Here is a 17,216-nt window from a genome sequence, read left to right as displayed (position 1 = left end):
CAATAAAATTCTGTATAGGGGACTCAATGCACAATCATTAATCCACCCCAAGCCAAATTCTCATTAGTCTCAAATCTTCTGAAGCATAACAAACAAGTTCTTACATGGTGAACAAATTCTTACATAGTGAATAAGTTCTTACATGGTGATTGAACAGTGCAAGGGCAGTCATCACAGAAACTTTCGGTATTGATCACGCATTATGAACTATAAACAATCAGGTCAAATATGAATATTCATTTGATTTTTATACTTGATTTATATGTGAATCCCACATTTCTCCCTTATTATTATTATTATTTTTAATAAAATGCTGAAGTGGTAGGTAGATGCAAGATAAAGGTAGAAAACATAATTTAGTGCTGTAAGAGAGCAAATGTAGATGATCAGGTGTGTGCCTGTAGACTATGTGTTAATCCAAGCTAGACAAGGGCAATAAAACATCCACGGATGCAGAAGATTTCTCTCAAAACAGGGTGGGTGAGGTTCTAAGCCTCACCTCTGTTGATCCCCAATTTCTCACCTGATGGACCCCCTGCGACTGTGCCTGTCTTAGGTTGTTCCTCTCTTGAGGAATCTTACCTGTTTCTGGCTAATCAGTCATCTTCCAGGGCCATAGAGGGTAATGTAAAGTTGGTAAGTGAGAGAGAGGCAATATTGTTCGAAAAGGTTAGCTTTTTATTTCTTTGCACATTTATGCCTGTGGCTTCTATGCCCTGTATTTGTCTTGAGGTATCTTTACCACTTGGAAGAATTATGATACTCGGTGAATTCGATATGAGGCACGAATTCTATTTAAGGGTTGTAATTAGGAAGGAAGGAGAAAAGCTATAGAAGTAGCAGACGGAAGAAAACATGGGAAGATTGATTATTTCTTTGACATATCTTCTCGTAGAGTAACTTAAGCATGTATAGGTTTTAAACTACTAATTAAGTTGTGCACACACATTAACATAATAGGAATACAGTTACATAACCAAAGCAGACCTACAGTTACCAGCCATCTCCAGTGAAACCAAGAAAACCAGTTAGGCACCCGAGGCATTTGTGAAAACTTATCTATGATATGGTGGATATTGTCTAACTGAATTTGAATAGTTTGAGAAAACTCAGACAAATTAAAACAACACATTCCTGGGAACTGTTCACATCCCATATGTTCTTTTAACAGTAGATACTTTGTAGTTGCAAGGTTTTGGAGCGCTACAACTTGCACTTCTCCTAATTCTTGGTTGAGTTCCGACAGTATAGATCCAGTCAAATTTGTTGTTTGACTGTATGCACAGGCCAGCTTAGATATCTCCTTCTTCATTCCAGTGGCAAGTCCAGGAACCGGTGGGATGAATGCAGCTACAACTGCAACAGCGCCAGGATCTTTGTTGAAGTTTTTTGATGATCACCTTCTGGTATGAGTCTTCCAGAGTGTGTTGATGTTGGAATTTCTTCTTCATATTATATCTTAGTTCATTTTCAGGGTAGCCAAATTATGCTTTGATCCTCTGTATAAACACAAACAGACCCTTTGCTCACACTTTGATGTGCCCTTTATACCACTGTGAAGAACTTATTGGAGGTCACCAAACAGTAACTGCTTTTTTGTTTTTTAAGAGAAAGGAATATTATCAGAAAAATGTACTTCCATAGCTGATCATCTGACACCCTTTAAATGATCAAAATAAAGGATATTTAAAGCATGCATTAATCGTTGATATACAGTTAGTTTTATCCTTTCAGGGAGTAATCCCCCTTTCCTTTCTTTTTTTTTTGTTATCATTAATCTACAATTACATGAAGAATATTATGTTTATTAGGCTCTCCCCTATACCAGGTCCCCCCTATAAACCCCTTTACAGTCACTGTCCATCAGCATAGCAAAATGTTGTAGAATCACTACTTGTCTTCTCTGTTACCCAGCCTTCCCCTTTCTCCCACACCCCCCATTATGCATGCTAATCTTAATACCCCCATTCTTCTTCCCCCCACTTATCCCCCCCTACCCATACCTCCTCCCCAGTCCCTTTCCCTTTGGTACCTGTTAGTCCATACTTGGGTTCTGTGATTCTGGCGCTGTTTTGTTCCTTCAGTTTTTCCTTTGTTCATATACTCCACAGATGAGTGAAATCATTTGGTATTTCTCTTTCTCTGCTTGGCTTATTTCACTGAGCATTATACCCTCTGGCTCCATCCATGTTGTTGCAAATGATAGGATTTGTTTTCTTCTTATGACTGAGTAATATTCCATGGTGTATATGTACCACATCTTCTTTATCCATTCATCTACTGATGGACACTTAGGTTGCTTCCAATTCTTGGCTATTGTAAATAGTGCTGTGATAAACATAGGGGTGCATCTGTCTTTTTCAAACTTGAGTGCTGCATTCTTGGGGTAAATTCCTAGGAATGGAATTCCTGGGTCAAATGGTAAGTCTATTTTGAGCATTTTGAGGGACCTCCATACTGCTTTCCACAATGGTTGAAATAATTTACATTCCCACCAGCAGTGTAGGAGGGTTCCCCTTTCTCCACAGCCTCGCCAACATTTATTGTTGTTTGTCTTTTGGATCATAGCCATCCTTACTGGTGTGAGGTGATACCTCATTGTAGTTTTAATTTGCATTTCTCTGATAATAAGCGATGTGGAGCATCTTTTCATGTGTCTGTTGGCCTTCTGTATTTCTTTTTTGGAGAACTGTCTGTTCAGTTCCTCTGCCCATTTTTTAATTGGATTATTTGTTTTCTGTTTGTTGAGGTGGGTGAGCTCTTTATGTATTTTGGACGTAAAGCCTTTATCGGATCTGTCATCTACAAATATATTCTCCCATACTCTAGGGTTCCTTTTTGTTCTGTTGATGGTGTCTTTTGCTGTACAGAAGCCTTTCAGCTTAATATAGTCCCACTTGTTCATTTTTGCTGTTGTTTTCCTTGCCCGGGGAGATATGTTCAAGAAGAGGTCACTCATGTTTATATCTAAGAGGTTTTTGCCTTTATTTTTTTCTAAGAGTTTTATGGTTTCATGACTTACATTCAGGTCTTGGATCCATTTTGAATTTACTTTTGTGTATGGGGTTAGACAATGGTCCAGTTTCATTCTCCTACATGTAGCTGTCCAGTTTTGCCAGCACCATCTGTTGAAGAGACTGTCATTTCGCCATTGTATGTCCATGGCTCCTTTGTCAAATATTAATTGACCATATATGTTTGGGTTGATGTCTGGAATCTCTAATCTGTTCCACTGGTCTGTGGCTCTGTTCTTGTGCCAGTACCAAGTTTTCTTGATTACTATGGCTTTGTAGTAGAGCTTGAAGTTGGGGAGTGAGATCCCCCCTACTTTATTCTTCTTTCTCAGGATTGCTTTGGTTATTCCATGTCTTTCGTGTTTTCATATGAATTTTTGAATTATTTGTTCCAGTTCATTGAAGAATGTTGCTGGTAATTTGATAGGGATTGCATCACATCTGTATATTTCTTTCGGCAGGATGGCCATTTTGACGATATTAATTTTTCCTAGCCAAGAGCATGGGATGAGTTTCCATTTGTTAGAGTCCCCTTCAATTTCTCTTAAGAGTGTCTTGTAGTTTTCAGGGTATAGGTCTTTCAGTTCTTTGGTTAGGTTTATTCCTAGGTATCTTATTCTTTTTGATGCAATTGTGAATGGAATTGTTTTCCTGATTTCTCTTTCTATTGATTCATTGTTAGTGTATAGGAAAGCTACAGATTTGTGTGTGTTAATTTTGTATCCTGCAACTTTGCTGTATTCTGATATCAGTTCTAGTAGTTTTGGAGTGGAGTCTTTAGGGTATTTTATGTACAATATCATGTCATCTGCAAATAGTGACAGTTTGACCTCTTCTTTACCAATCTGGATTCCTTGTATTTCTTTGTTTTGTCTGATTGCCATGGCTAGGACCTCCAGTACTATGTTAAATAATAGTGGGGAGAGTGGGCATCCCTGTCTTGTTCCCGATCTCAGAGGAAATGCTTTCAGCTTCTCGCTGTTCAGTATGATGTTGGCTGTGGGTTTATCATATATGGCCTTTATTATGTTGAGGTACTTGCCCTCTATTCCCATTTTGCTAAGAGATTTTATCATGAATGGATGTTGAATTTGCTAAATGCTTTTTCAGCATCTATGGAGATGATCATATGGTTTTTGTCTTTCTTTTTGTTGATGTGGTGGATGATGTTGATGGATTTTCGGATGTTGTACCACCCTTGCATCCCTGGAATGAATCCCACTTTTTCATGGTCTATGATCCTTTTGATATACTTTTGAATTCGGTTTACTAATATTTTTTTGAGTATTTTTGCATCTACATTCATCAGGGATATTGGTCTGTAATTTTCTTTTCTGGTGGGGTCTTTGCCTGGTTTTGGTATTAGGGCGATATTGGCTTCATAGAATGAGTTTGGGAGAATTCCCTCCTCTTCTATTTTTTGGAAAACTTTAAGGAGAATGGGTATTATGTGTTCTCTGTGTGTCTGATAAAATTCCGAGGTAAATCTGCCCTGCCCTGGTGCTTTGTTCTTGGGTAGCTTTTTGATTACCATTTTCATTTCTTTGCTCGTAATTGGTTTGTATAACTTTTGTGTTATTTCCTTGGTCAGTCTTGGAAGGTTGTATTTTTCTAGGAAGTTGTCCGTTTCTTCTAGGTTTTCCAGCTTGTTGGCATATAGGTTTTCATAGTACTCAGTAATAATTCTTTGTATTTCTGTGAAGTCTGTCATGATTTTTCTGTTCTCATTTCTGATTCTGTTGATGTTTGTTGATTCTCTTATTCTCTTAATAAGTTTAGCTAGAGGCTTATCTATTTTGTTTATTTTCTCAAAGAACCAGCTCTTGGTTTCATTGATTTTTGCTATTGTTTTATTCTTCTCAATTTTATTTCTTCTCTGATCTTTATTATGTCCTTCCTTCTGCTGACCTTAGGCCTCATTTGCTCTTCTTTTTCCAATTTCGATAATTGTGACATTAGACCATTCATTTGGGATTGTTCTTCCTTCTTCAAGTGTGCCTGGATCGCTATATACTTTCCTCTTAAGACTGCTTTCTCTGCGTCCCACAGAAGTTGGGGCTTTGTGTTGTCGCTGTCATTTGTTTCTATATATTCCTTGATATCTATTTTAATTTGTTGATCCATTGATTATTTAGGAGCATTGTGTTAAGCCTCCATGTGTTTGTGAGCCTTTTTGCTCTCTTTGTAGAATTTATTTCTAGTTTTATACCTTTGTGGTCTGTAAAATTGGTTGGTAGAATTTCAATCTTTTGGAATTTACTGAGGCTCTTTATGTGGGCTAGTATGTGGTCTATTCTGGAGAATATTCCATGTGCACTTGAGAAGAATGTATATCCTGTTGCTTTTGGATGTAGAGTTCTATAGATGTCTATTAGGTCCATCTGTTCTACTGTGTTGTTCAGTGTCTCCATGTCCTTACTTATTTTCTCTCCTTTGGTGTGAGTGGTGTGTTGAAGTCTCCTAAAATGAATTGCAGTCTATTTCCCCCTTTAGTTATGTTAGCATTTGTTTCACATATGCTGGTGCTCCTGTGTTGGGTGCATATATATTTAGAATGGTTATATCCTCTTGTTGGACTGAGCCCTTTATCATTATCTAGTGTCCTTCTTTATCTCTTGTTGCTTTCTTTGTTTTGAGGTCTATTTTGTCTGATATTAGTACTGCAACCCCTGCTTTCTTATCCCTGTTGTTTGCCTGTAATATGTTTTACCATCCCTTGAATTTTAGTCTGTCCATGTCTTTGGGTTTGAGGTGAGTTTCTAGTAAACAGCATATAGATGGGTCTTGCTTTTTTATCCATTCTATTGCTCTGTGTCTTTTGATTGGTGCATTCAGTCCATTTACATTTAGGGTGACTATTGAGAGATATGTACTTATTGCCATTGCAGGCTTTAAATTTGTGGTTACCAAAGGTTCAAGGTTAGCCTCTTTAGTATCTTACTGCCTAACTTAGCTCGCTTATTGAGCTGTTATATACACTGTCTGGAGATTCTTTTCTTCTCTCCCTTCTTATTCCTCTTCCTCCATTCTTCATATGTTGGTTGTTTTGGTCTGTGCTCTTTTTAGGAGTGCTCCCATCTAGAGCAGTCCCTGTAAGTTGCCCTGTAGTGGTGGTTTATGGGAAGCAAATTCCCTCAGCTTTTGCTTGTCTGGGAATTGTTTAATCCCACCATCATATTTAAGTGATAATCGTGCTGGATTCAGTATCCTTGGTTCCAGGCGGTTCTGTTTCATTGCATTAAATATATCATGCCATTTTCTTCTGGCCTGTAGGGTTTCTGTCAAGAAGTCTGATGATAGCCTGATGTGTTTTCCTTTATAGGTGATCTTTTTCTCTCTCACTGCCTTTAAAACTCTTTCCTTGTCCTTGATCTTTGCCATTATAATTATTATGTGTCTTGGTGTTGTCCTCCTTGGGCCCTTTCTGTTGGGAGTTCTGTGTATTTCCGTGGTCTGTTCAACTATTTCTTCTCCCAGTTTAGGGAAGTTTTCAACAATTATTTCTTCAAAGATACTTTTTATCCCTTTTTTTCTCTCTTCTTCTTCTGGTACCCCTATAATATGGATATTGTTCCTTTTGCATTGGTCACACAGTTCTCTTAATATTGTTTCATTCCTGGAGATCCTTTGATCTCTCTCTGTGTCAGCTTCTATGCATTCCTGTTCTCTGGTTTCTATTCCATCAATTGCGTCTTGCATCTTATCCCTTCTGCTTATAAATCCTTCCAGAGTTTGTTTCACTTCTGTAATCTCCTTCCTGGCATCCGTTATCTCCCTCCGGACTTCATTCCTTAGCTCTTGCATATTTCTCTGCATCTCCATCAGCATGTTTATGATTTTTATTTTGAATTATTTTTCAGGAAGACTGGTTAGGTCTGTCCCCTTCTCTGGTGTTCCCTTTGTGATCTTGGTTTGCCTGTAATTTTGCCTTTTCATGGTGATAGAAATAGTTTGCAGAGCTGGGATGAGTGACAGCTGGAAGACTTGTTCGTTTGTGGCCTTCCTCTCCTGGAAGAACAGTGACCTCTATTGGCTTGTGCTGGGCAGCTGCGTGCAGACAGGGCTTCTGCTTCCTGCCCACCTGTTATGGAGTTTATCTCCACTGTTGCCTTGGGTGTGGCCTGGCTCGGGCTGCTGCTCCAAAATGGTGGAGCTGCATTGGAGGGGGAGCGGCCGGGAGGCTATTTATCTCTGTAAGGGTCCTCTGTTCTCCCTGCTGCCCAGGGGGTTAGAGTGCCCAGACATTCCCAGTTTCCCTACCTGTGGACTAAGTGTCCCGCCCTGCCCCTTTAAGACTTCCAAAAAGCACTTGCCAAAACAAAACGACAACAACACCAAAAAATAAAATTTAATAAATAATTTTTTTTAAAAAGCTCGCTTTTCTTGTTCTCCTACGCCAGCCTCAGTCACCCGCTCACCGGTCTTGCTGCCCTGTTTCCCTAGTATTGGGGTCCCTATCCCTTTAAGACTTCCAAAAAGCACTCCCCCCAAAAAAAAAAAATGGCCGCTCTCTTTTCTTTGTTCTCCAGCGCCCGCCTCCGGTACCCACTCACTGGTCTTGCTGCCCTGTTTCTCTAGTATCCAGCACCCCACACATGCACTGTGTCTGTGCTCTGGTGCGGATGGCTGGGGCTGGGTGTTCAGCAGTCCTGGGCTCCCTCTCCCTCCCTGCTCCAACTCCTCTCCTCCCGCTGGTTGCTGGGGGGAGGGGCATTCAGGTCCCGCCAGGCCAGGGCTTGTATCTTACCCCCTTCGTGAGGCACTGGGTTCTCACAGGTGTGGATGTTGTCTGGATGTTGTCCTGTGTCCTCTGGTCTCTATTCTAGGAAGAGTTGTCTTTGTTATATTTTCATAGATATATGTGGTTTTGGGAGGAGATTTCCGCTTCTCTACTCATGCACCTTCTTGGCTCCACCTAGATATTTAATATTTTTATATGCTAGCTCTAGCATCTGTGTCACATCAAGGGTGGTTTCCACTGATTACCTTTATCTTTGAATAAAGCTCCTGATTTTTTAAGTGTATTTAAATAGGTTGCCCATTATTCCAACATCATTATTGACTAAAATATCCTTTCTCTAGTGAATGGATGTATTATGATGATGACGATGATGATGATAATGATGATGATGATATAAATTTATAGCTGTAATGTGGTTTATCATAGGTATATAAATACTTGGCTTTAAAATATATATTTGATATTTTAAAGATAACTGAAATAAAACTATCAGTGAGAAAATGAGTTTTAGCCCTAGTTCTACCACTGAATTTGAGAACAATGGACACATACATTTCCCTTTTTAGGCCTCTGTTTTCCCATCTGCAGTTTGGAAGGTTGAGCAGGCCAGCCCAATATTGGCTACACAATCATCTGGGGTGCTTTTAAAATATTTGATGCTTGGGAATAACCCCAGACCACTGAATTTGAATATCCATGTGTATGGCCTGCCTTCTTTTGCTGCCTTTTTTAAAAATGTTTCTAGGAGCATTTAATATGCAGCAGATTTTGTGAATGATTACTCTTTATAATTGGAATATACTTGATATACCATCTTAAATTCGTTTAAAGTATACAACACAGTGGTTCAACCGTTACCCATATTTTTAAATCCTCACTGCACTACTACAACTACTATCTGTCAACATAAGAAGATGTTACAGAATCACTGGCTGCATTCTCCATGCTATAATACTATTCCCTTGACAAACTTACAATATGATTGAGAATTTTTCTGCCCCTTTATCCCCCTCACCCTGCCCACCTACTCACCCAAATCCCTCTGCCATGGTTAACTACTAGTTACTTCTCAGTGTCTATGAAACTGTGGCTATTTTGTTCATTTTGTTTTATCTGTTCATGCAAATAAGTGAAATCATATAGTATTTGTCTTTCTCCACCTGTTTATTTCACTTAGCATAATACCCTCTAGGTTTATCCATGTTGTCACAAATGGCAGTGTTTCTTTTTTATAGCTGAATAATATTCCACTGTGTTTATGTAACACACCATCTTTATCCATTCATCTATTGATGGACACTTAGGTTGCTTCCATATCTTGGCTATTGCAAGCAGTGCAGTGATAAACATAGGGGTGCATAATCAGTTTTATTCTCTAGCATGTATCTGTCCAGTTTTCCCAACACCAGTTGTTGAGGAGGCTTTCTTTTCCCCATAGTATATTCATGGCTTCTTTATTGTATACTAATTGACTGTATATGCATGGGTTTACATTTGGGCCCTCTATTCTTTTCTACTTATCTATGGGTCTGTTCTTGTGCCAGTACCATACTGTTTTAATTACTATGGCTTTGTAGTATAGCTTGGAGTCAGGGAGCATAATACCCCCAGCTTTGTTCTTCTTTCTCAGGATTTCTTTGGCTATTCAGAATCTTCTGTGGCTCCATAGGAATTTTGGGATTATTTGCTCTAGGTCATTGAAAAATGCTATTGACACTTTGATAAGGATTGCCTTGAATGAATGACTACTCTTAAAGGACTTTTCCATTCTCATTTTCTGAGTTTCTAATCACATTCTTAAAGTTTTGATATTTTAAACATTAGATTATATTCCAATTTTCTGGGAATATACCACATTTTAAGCTATTTATACTTCAGTTTATCTTGGTATATTATTATATTTTTCTAATTGTATATATTTCAATATACTGTGAAAAGCACACTGAGCTTTTCATTACTCTAATGGTTTTCTTTTCAGAGCTGCTAAGTCACATGAGTTGATCATGTGATGCTATATAGTATTTCATAATTTCTTAGCATAACATATGTTAAAAATACATTAAAACCAACACACTATTGATTTTCAGTAGTTGATATGGAAACTCACATTTTCCGTAATGAAAAAGAAATGCCAGTATGAGGAAAGTTCCCTTGAAATATACTCAGTAAAAATGGAACATTTAACCACATTGAGAAAATTAAACCTATTTGACTTTTTCTTAGCCCTCTGACCTAGATTTTAAGATAAATATGACCAATACTTTGTGCCTGGACAAACATTCTCATCTCCCAATCTTCTAGCAGAGATTAATAATTGATTATGGCTCACTCTCCTATTGAATCTGAACACACCTTCAAAGTTTTTCTCAATACAGTATTCCAGGAAGCAATAAACAATGTCTCAGACTTGAAACTTCAGATGAAAATATTTTGATATATATGCTGCAAAATATGGTCTTCCAGAGAGGCTTTCTGTAAGGACTACTATTACTTCATAATGTTCTCCATAATACATTTATTAATGTGTGAAATTTGGAAGGCAAGCCTGGTTATATCCCCCAATAAGTTTTATATATAGTTATATTATATATAGTTATTTGCATTATTCATATATATACACACACACACACATGCATACATATGTACATATATACATATATATATCTGAGAATTTAGTCTTAGCATTATTTCAAATGTAATTAAGAATTTACCATTTATATTTCATCTTTTGAAATTACAAGGCTCATGAAAGCTAACTCATTTGCTTAGAGTGATTCAGAAATTGAGCACCAAAGAACACATTACAGCTTTGATCAGGGATTGTCTGATTGGAAAACCTGACTATTCCCTCTTAACTTCACTGACTTCTGTGGAGAAAAGGAGCAATTGCTAATCTACAGTCTGAAGATACATTTGAACTTAGTACTAGTGAAGAGAAATTAGTACCCCTAATATGCTGTCTTAGATCATCTTTTCTCTGAGGATTCATTTTAAATTATTTGAGATCTAGTTCACTTGCTTAACTCATAGGGAAATCCTTCATGCTTTTAATCAATGGAGCTTATGTTCAAAACATTTTAAAGATTTATTTTATCTTCAGTTCTAACCTCAATCTTTTGTTTCATATTTGAACAATATTTTCTATTCAACTCCAAAATGATATCTTTCTTGTAAGTATATGTGTTAGAAGCAGCTTCTAACACAATGCAAGGTTTAGAGGAGGGAGGAAAAAGCCCATGAAGTAAGCCAGGTACTGTACTTTTTCTGGAAAGAAAATTTTGTTATATATGGCTTTTTGTGGAAAGAAAATACTCTTACATATTATAGGAAAAATTTATTTATTTTATGTTACATTTACTAATAAGAAAATTTGTTATATGAACGTGGAAGAATTTATTTTATACAGATGAGTAAAATCAAGTTATTATGATGACAATGATAATAAGTAACACTCATAGAAAGTTCACTGTATTTGTTTTGACATTCATAATTCATTAAAAAATTTCAACAACTGTGTAAGGCAAGTACTATTATTATCATCTTTAACTTACTGTTGATGAAGCTGAACTTTAATAGCTCAAGTAATTAATGGATAGAGAAACAAAATTTTGAAATGGGGTAGTCTAAACCACCACTCTATGGTTACCTGGTTATCAAAAAAAGAAGCTGAGGAGATAATTATTTAAAGTAGAGACAGAACTCGAGCAGTGATGTCTGTACTGTGTATGTTTTACTGTGCCCCAAGCTGCAAAATTATCCACATACCAGGGCACAGGAATAGCTGATGATAAAAAGTTCAGCAAGACCCTGAATATGGATATGCATTTCATATTTGAAATAAATCCTTATGCTAGAGATTGAGCCCCTTAAATCATTAAAATCAATCTCATTTTTCTTGCTATGAATCCTAGCTTAATGAGTAAATCACTGAATGTAGTTGTTTCTTCTCTATAATAATAATTAGGAAGAGTAAAAAAGTATTTCTTCCTTTCTAAACACCTAGATTTTATGTCACAAATAATTACCACTCTTAATTAAATATTTAAAAAGTGTGTGTGTGTGTGTGTGTGTGTGTGTGTGTGTGTGTGTGTGTGTGTGTGTGTGTGAATAGGTTTGACCACATTCAGTGCTTCTGTAAAAAAACACTAAAGAAGTCCCATTGTAATTTGGGAAGAAAAAATAAATAAAATGACTGGGCTTAAACATTAAAGTCTAGATACATAACCTTTTAAACAGTTCTCTAGTACTTTGGCCAAATTAAAATGAAGTATTCAATTAGATTATCGAAGATTTAAAGGAGTAAAATGAGTGTCTTCTATAAAAGAATATGACTTCTTCTTTTGCCATAATGTATTTGTTTCCAAAGCAGTTTCTGATTTGCAATACCATATTGTATTATGTTTTTTTATGAGATTTCTGCATGAAATTGAAACAAAAAACTCATTTGAGTTTTAAGTTAATAATTTTATCTTTAATTCTAGACTTGCTGCCAGACAAATACATGTTAATAGAATATACTTCTTACTTAGGACATAACAGATAGTCTATCTCCATGATATCTTAAGTTTTCTGAATCCATAAATATTAGTTATTCATACAAAAGCTGATTTCTCAGGGAAAATATGTTCATCAATTTCATATATTTATTCTTCCTTACACAAATATTTACTGTGAGTATTGGTAAACTTAAGAAAAATAAAATAGTTGGATTTTCCTATTATTGTAGGTCACAAGAAGATCAGTTTCACTTGCCAATCTCTACAGAAATTTAATGCTGCTTAGTTGAGAAAAAAACAATTTTAAACAACTTCTAAATTGCTATTCCCTTAAGGCAGTCACCAACTTAATCTCGGAGGGTGAAAAATCCCAATGTAATTTGTTACAAAATCCATATATTTGTTAGAAAGGTGCAGGCCAGACCAATGTTTATGTTTATTTGGAGAATACATTTAGAAATTTCCAAATTAGTCAAAATGTATTAACTTTGACCAGCTGAGTTTTATCACCTCAGGGTTACCAAGTATAGTCAGAAATGGACTATAAATTCAGCTAACCTGCAAAACCACTGTGAAAGGCAGTGCTATCCATGAAAACAAGGAATTGTGTGGATAATATGGTATGGTATTTTATTCTCTTTTGATTTTCTAAGTAATAGGATTTGCTATTTTAGCATGGAAGAAAACCTCTGGGCCTTTTGGTATTTGACTGAACTTTAAATACTACATCTATCCTGGCATTGCTGAGCCAGTCTCTCCAATCTGTATTCTCAAAGCCATGTTCATATTGAAACAATGAATAAGTAAAATCCATGAGTAAGAAAATATTATTAGGAAAATCTATACTGCCCTTGTCTGTCACAGTAAAGTTAAATTCAAACTTCTAATTTGTGACTCACCTGATCAAACAGATTTGTCTTAACGTTTACAATATTTATGAAAAGGTCTGCTAAACAGATCAACTATTTAATACAATTACCAAGATAAGTGTTTAAATTACTTCTGAAATAAAGCTATTTTCAAGTTTTCAAAACCATATATATACACTTCTGCATGAGAAGTGCTAATTGCCAATTGTTAATCTACTTGCCTCATGTATTCTTTTTTTTTTCTTTGTAAGACTGACGTTCACACATAGGTAAGTATAGAATTACTACCAGGAAACGTAATACTGACAGTCCTACACAGATTTATTATTAAAGCCAATTTTTTAAATAAAATGGTTCAATAAGTTTAAAACTTTTCCATGAGAACTAATAAACAATCATTAGAGGTGGTTGTATTCCATGCAAAAAAAAATGTACTTAAACTGACAAATTCATATTTTTCTCATGTCAGGATGGATTAATTTAATACTTCTGAAAAGAATATGGTAATAAATAGCAAAAAACAAAGATTTTCATGGCTTTGGCTACAGTAATTCTACATTAGGAAAATTCTCCTAAGGGAATAATTCAACAAAAGAAAGAAGGTATATGCCCAAAGAATATTCAGTACAACATTTTCTATAATACAATAAATGTTCAACAGTAAGGAAAAGCTTATAAATTATGGGATATTAACATAATGGGGCATTACACAGCTATGAAAAATGATTATGAAGACAAAGGGAGACAACTATTTTCAATACAATCTCAAGTGGCAAAACAACCCCATACATTGTAATTTATGCTTCATATCAACTGTGTAAAATAAGCTATTTGCAAATAACAACAGGAAAGTAATAAGCAAAAATGAAAAACACCTGCTACATTAGGATAGAAAGAGTCATGGGTAATTGCTTTTCATTTTTTTGCATTGCATTTTATTAGCAGTAACAATAGTGAACATGACAATGAAAATAAAAACACCAATAATATATCCAAGGTGAAAAGCCACATCACAGTCAGAAAAGCTAAAATAATTTTAAAGGTTTTTTTAAATAGACATTATGTTTTAGAAGCAGTTGTGTGTTCACAGCAAAACTGAGCAGAAAGTAGAGAGTTCACATATGCCTTTTTCTAGCATACATGCACAGTCTCCACAACTAACACCATCCCTCACTGGAGTGGTACATTTGTTGTAATCTGTGACTCAACATTAACAAATCATTATCACCCCAAGTCCATAGTTTACATTAGGACTCACACTTGGTATTCCACATTCTATGCGGTTTTTTAAAAATGTTCTCATGGAGAGATCCCTATGGTTTATGAGTTTTAATAAATGTGTAATGACATATTTATACAATTATACTATTATAGAGAATGATTTCACTGCCCCCAAAAGTCTTGTACTCTACCTATTTACCCCTCCCTGCCCCCAAACTATGGCAGTCACCATTCTTTTTTCTAACATTTACAAACTTATTATAAAGTATATAACTTATGAAGAGCCAAGAGGAAGAGATGCATAGGACAATTAAAAACAAACAAATAAACCTGATCTTTTTACATGGTTTTGCCCTATCCAAAATTTCATATAGTTGGGATCATATAGCATGCAACCTTTACAGGCTGGCTTCTTTTATTTAGCAATATGCATTTAAGATTTCCTCATGTCTTTTCATGACCTGGTAGTTCATTTCTTCTTAGCACAGAATAATATTCCATTGTCTGGTTGTACCAGTTTATTTATCCATTCACCCACTGAAGGATCTCTTGAATGCTTCTAAGTTTTGGCAATTATGAATAAAGCTACCATAAACATCCATGCACAAGTTTTTGTGTGGACATAAGTTTTCAGCGCCTTTGGATAAATATCAAAGTGCACACTTTCTGGGTCACATGGTTAGAGTATGTTTCTTTCTGTAAGAAACCATCAAACTGTCTTCCAAAGCATCTGTACCATTTGAGTTAACATCAGCTATGAATGAGAGAGTTCTTGTTGCTCCACATCTGCATCAGAATTTGGTGTTGTCAGCGTTCTGAACTTGGGCCATTCTAAGAGGAGTGTAGTGGTGTCTTTTTGTTTTCATTTGCATTTATCTGAAGACATATTATGTAAAATATTTTTTCATATGCTTATTTATCATCTGTATATCTTCTTTCAGGAGGAGTCTGTTATAGTCTTTGGCCCATTTTTTAATTGGGTTGTTGATATTTATTAAGTTGTATATTTAGGATAATAGTCCTTTATCAGACATCTCTTCTGCAAATATTCTCTCCCATGAAATGAAAAACTTTTCATTCTCTTGACACTGTCTCTCACAGACCATAAACCGTTAATTATAATGAAGTTCAGCTTATCAATTCTTTCATTCATGAATCATTCCTTTGGTGATATATCTAAAAAGTTATTGTCAAACCCAAGGTCATCTATATTTTTTCCTGTATTATCTTCTAAGAATTTTAAGTCTATGATCCATCTTTAGTTAATTTTTGTCAAATGTGTAAGGTATGTGTCTGGATTCATTTTTTTGCATGTGGATGTTGAAAACACTATCTTTGCTTCATTGTCTTTGTTTAAAAGAGTATATTTGCTCTGTTGTGTTGTCTTTTTCCTTTACTGAAGTCAGTTGACTATATTTACATGTGTCTATTCTTTTCCATTGATCTGTCTGTTCTTTCACCAGTACCACACTATCTTGATTTATTATAACTTCATAGTGCCTCTTGAAGTTGAGTAGTGTCAGACCTCCAACTTTGTTCTCCTTCAATATTGTGTTGGCTATTCTGTGTCTTTTACCTGTCCTTGTAACTTTAGAATAATTTTGTTGATGTCTACAATATAACTTCCTGTGATTTTGATTGGGATTGCATTGAATATATAGATCAAATTGGGAAGAATTGACATCTTGACAGTATTGAACTCAAAATATCTCTCCATTTATTTAGTTATTGGATTTATTTTATGATTCTTATAGTTTTCCTCATATAGGTCTTGTACAGTTTTTTAGATTTATACTTATTTCATTTTTTGAAGTACTAATGTCAATGGCATTATGTTTGTAATTTCAAATTCCACTTGTTTATTGCTGGTATATAGGCAAAAGCAACTGACTTTTATATATTAACCTTATATCCTGAAACCCTGCTATTAGTTCCAATTGGGGAATTTTTTGCTGATTCTTTGGAATTTTCTACATAGACAATCATATCATTCTCCCCAGTCAATATTCCTTTTATTCACTTTTCTTGTCTTATTGCATTTTCTAGGACCTCTAGAAATTGTTGGAAAGCAGTGGTGAGAGGAGACATCTTGCCTTGTTCCTGATCATATTAAAAATGATTCAAGTTTTTCATCATTAAGTATAATGTTAGCTGTAGTTTTTTTTGTAGATATTATTTATCCAGTTGAGGAGGTTTCCCTCTATTCCTAGTTTACTGAGAGTTTTAAATCATGAATAGGTATTGAAATGTGTGAAATGCTTTTTCTGCTTCTGTTGTTATGATCATATGATTTTTCTTGTCAATTGATGCATCGCATTAATTGATTTTTAAATGTTGAAATAGTTTTGCATACCTGGGATAAATCCTACTTAGTCATGGTATATAATTCTTTTTATACATTGTTAGATTTGATTTATTCTTACTTTGTTGAGAATCTTTTGCATATATTTTTCATGAGAGATACCAGTCTGTAGTTTTCCTTTCTTATAATGTCTTTGTCTGGTTTTAGTATTTGGGTAATACTGGCCTCCTAGAATGAGTTAGGAAATATTCCTTCTAGTTCTGTCTTGTGAAAGAGATTGTAGAAAACTGATATAATTTCTTTCTTAAATGTTTGTTAGAATTCACCAAGGAACCCATGTGAGCTTTGTGCTTTCTATTTTCTAAGGCTGTTAATTATTGGTTCAATTTCTTTGTAGATATAGATATGTTCAAATTGTCTATTTCTTCTTGTGTGAGTTTTGATAGATTGTATCTTTCAAGGAATTGGTCAATTTCATCTTGGTTATGAAATATGTGGACATAGAGTTGTTCATAGTTTGCCTATTTTTTAAATGAATTGTTCATTTTCTCATTGTTGAGTTTAAGAGTTCTT

Source organism: Manis javanica, chromosome 2 (assembly GCF_040802235.1).
Source record: "Manis javanica isolate MJ-LG chromosome 2, MJ_LKY, whole genome shotgun sequence".
Taxonomy (NCBI): domain Eukaryota; kingdom Metazoa; phylum Chordata; class Mammalia; order Pholidota; family Manidae; genus Manis; species Manis javanica.
Note: the sequence above shows the minus strand (reverse complement) of the source record.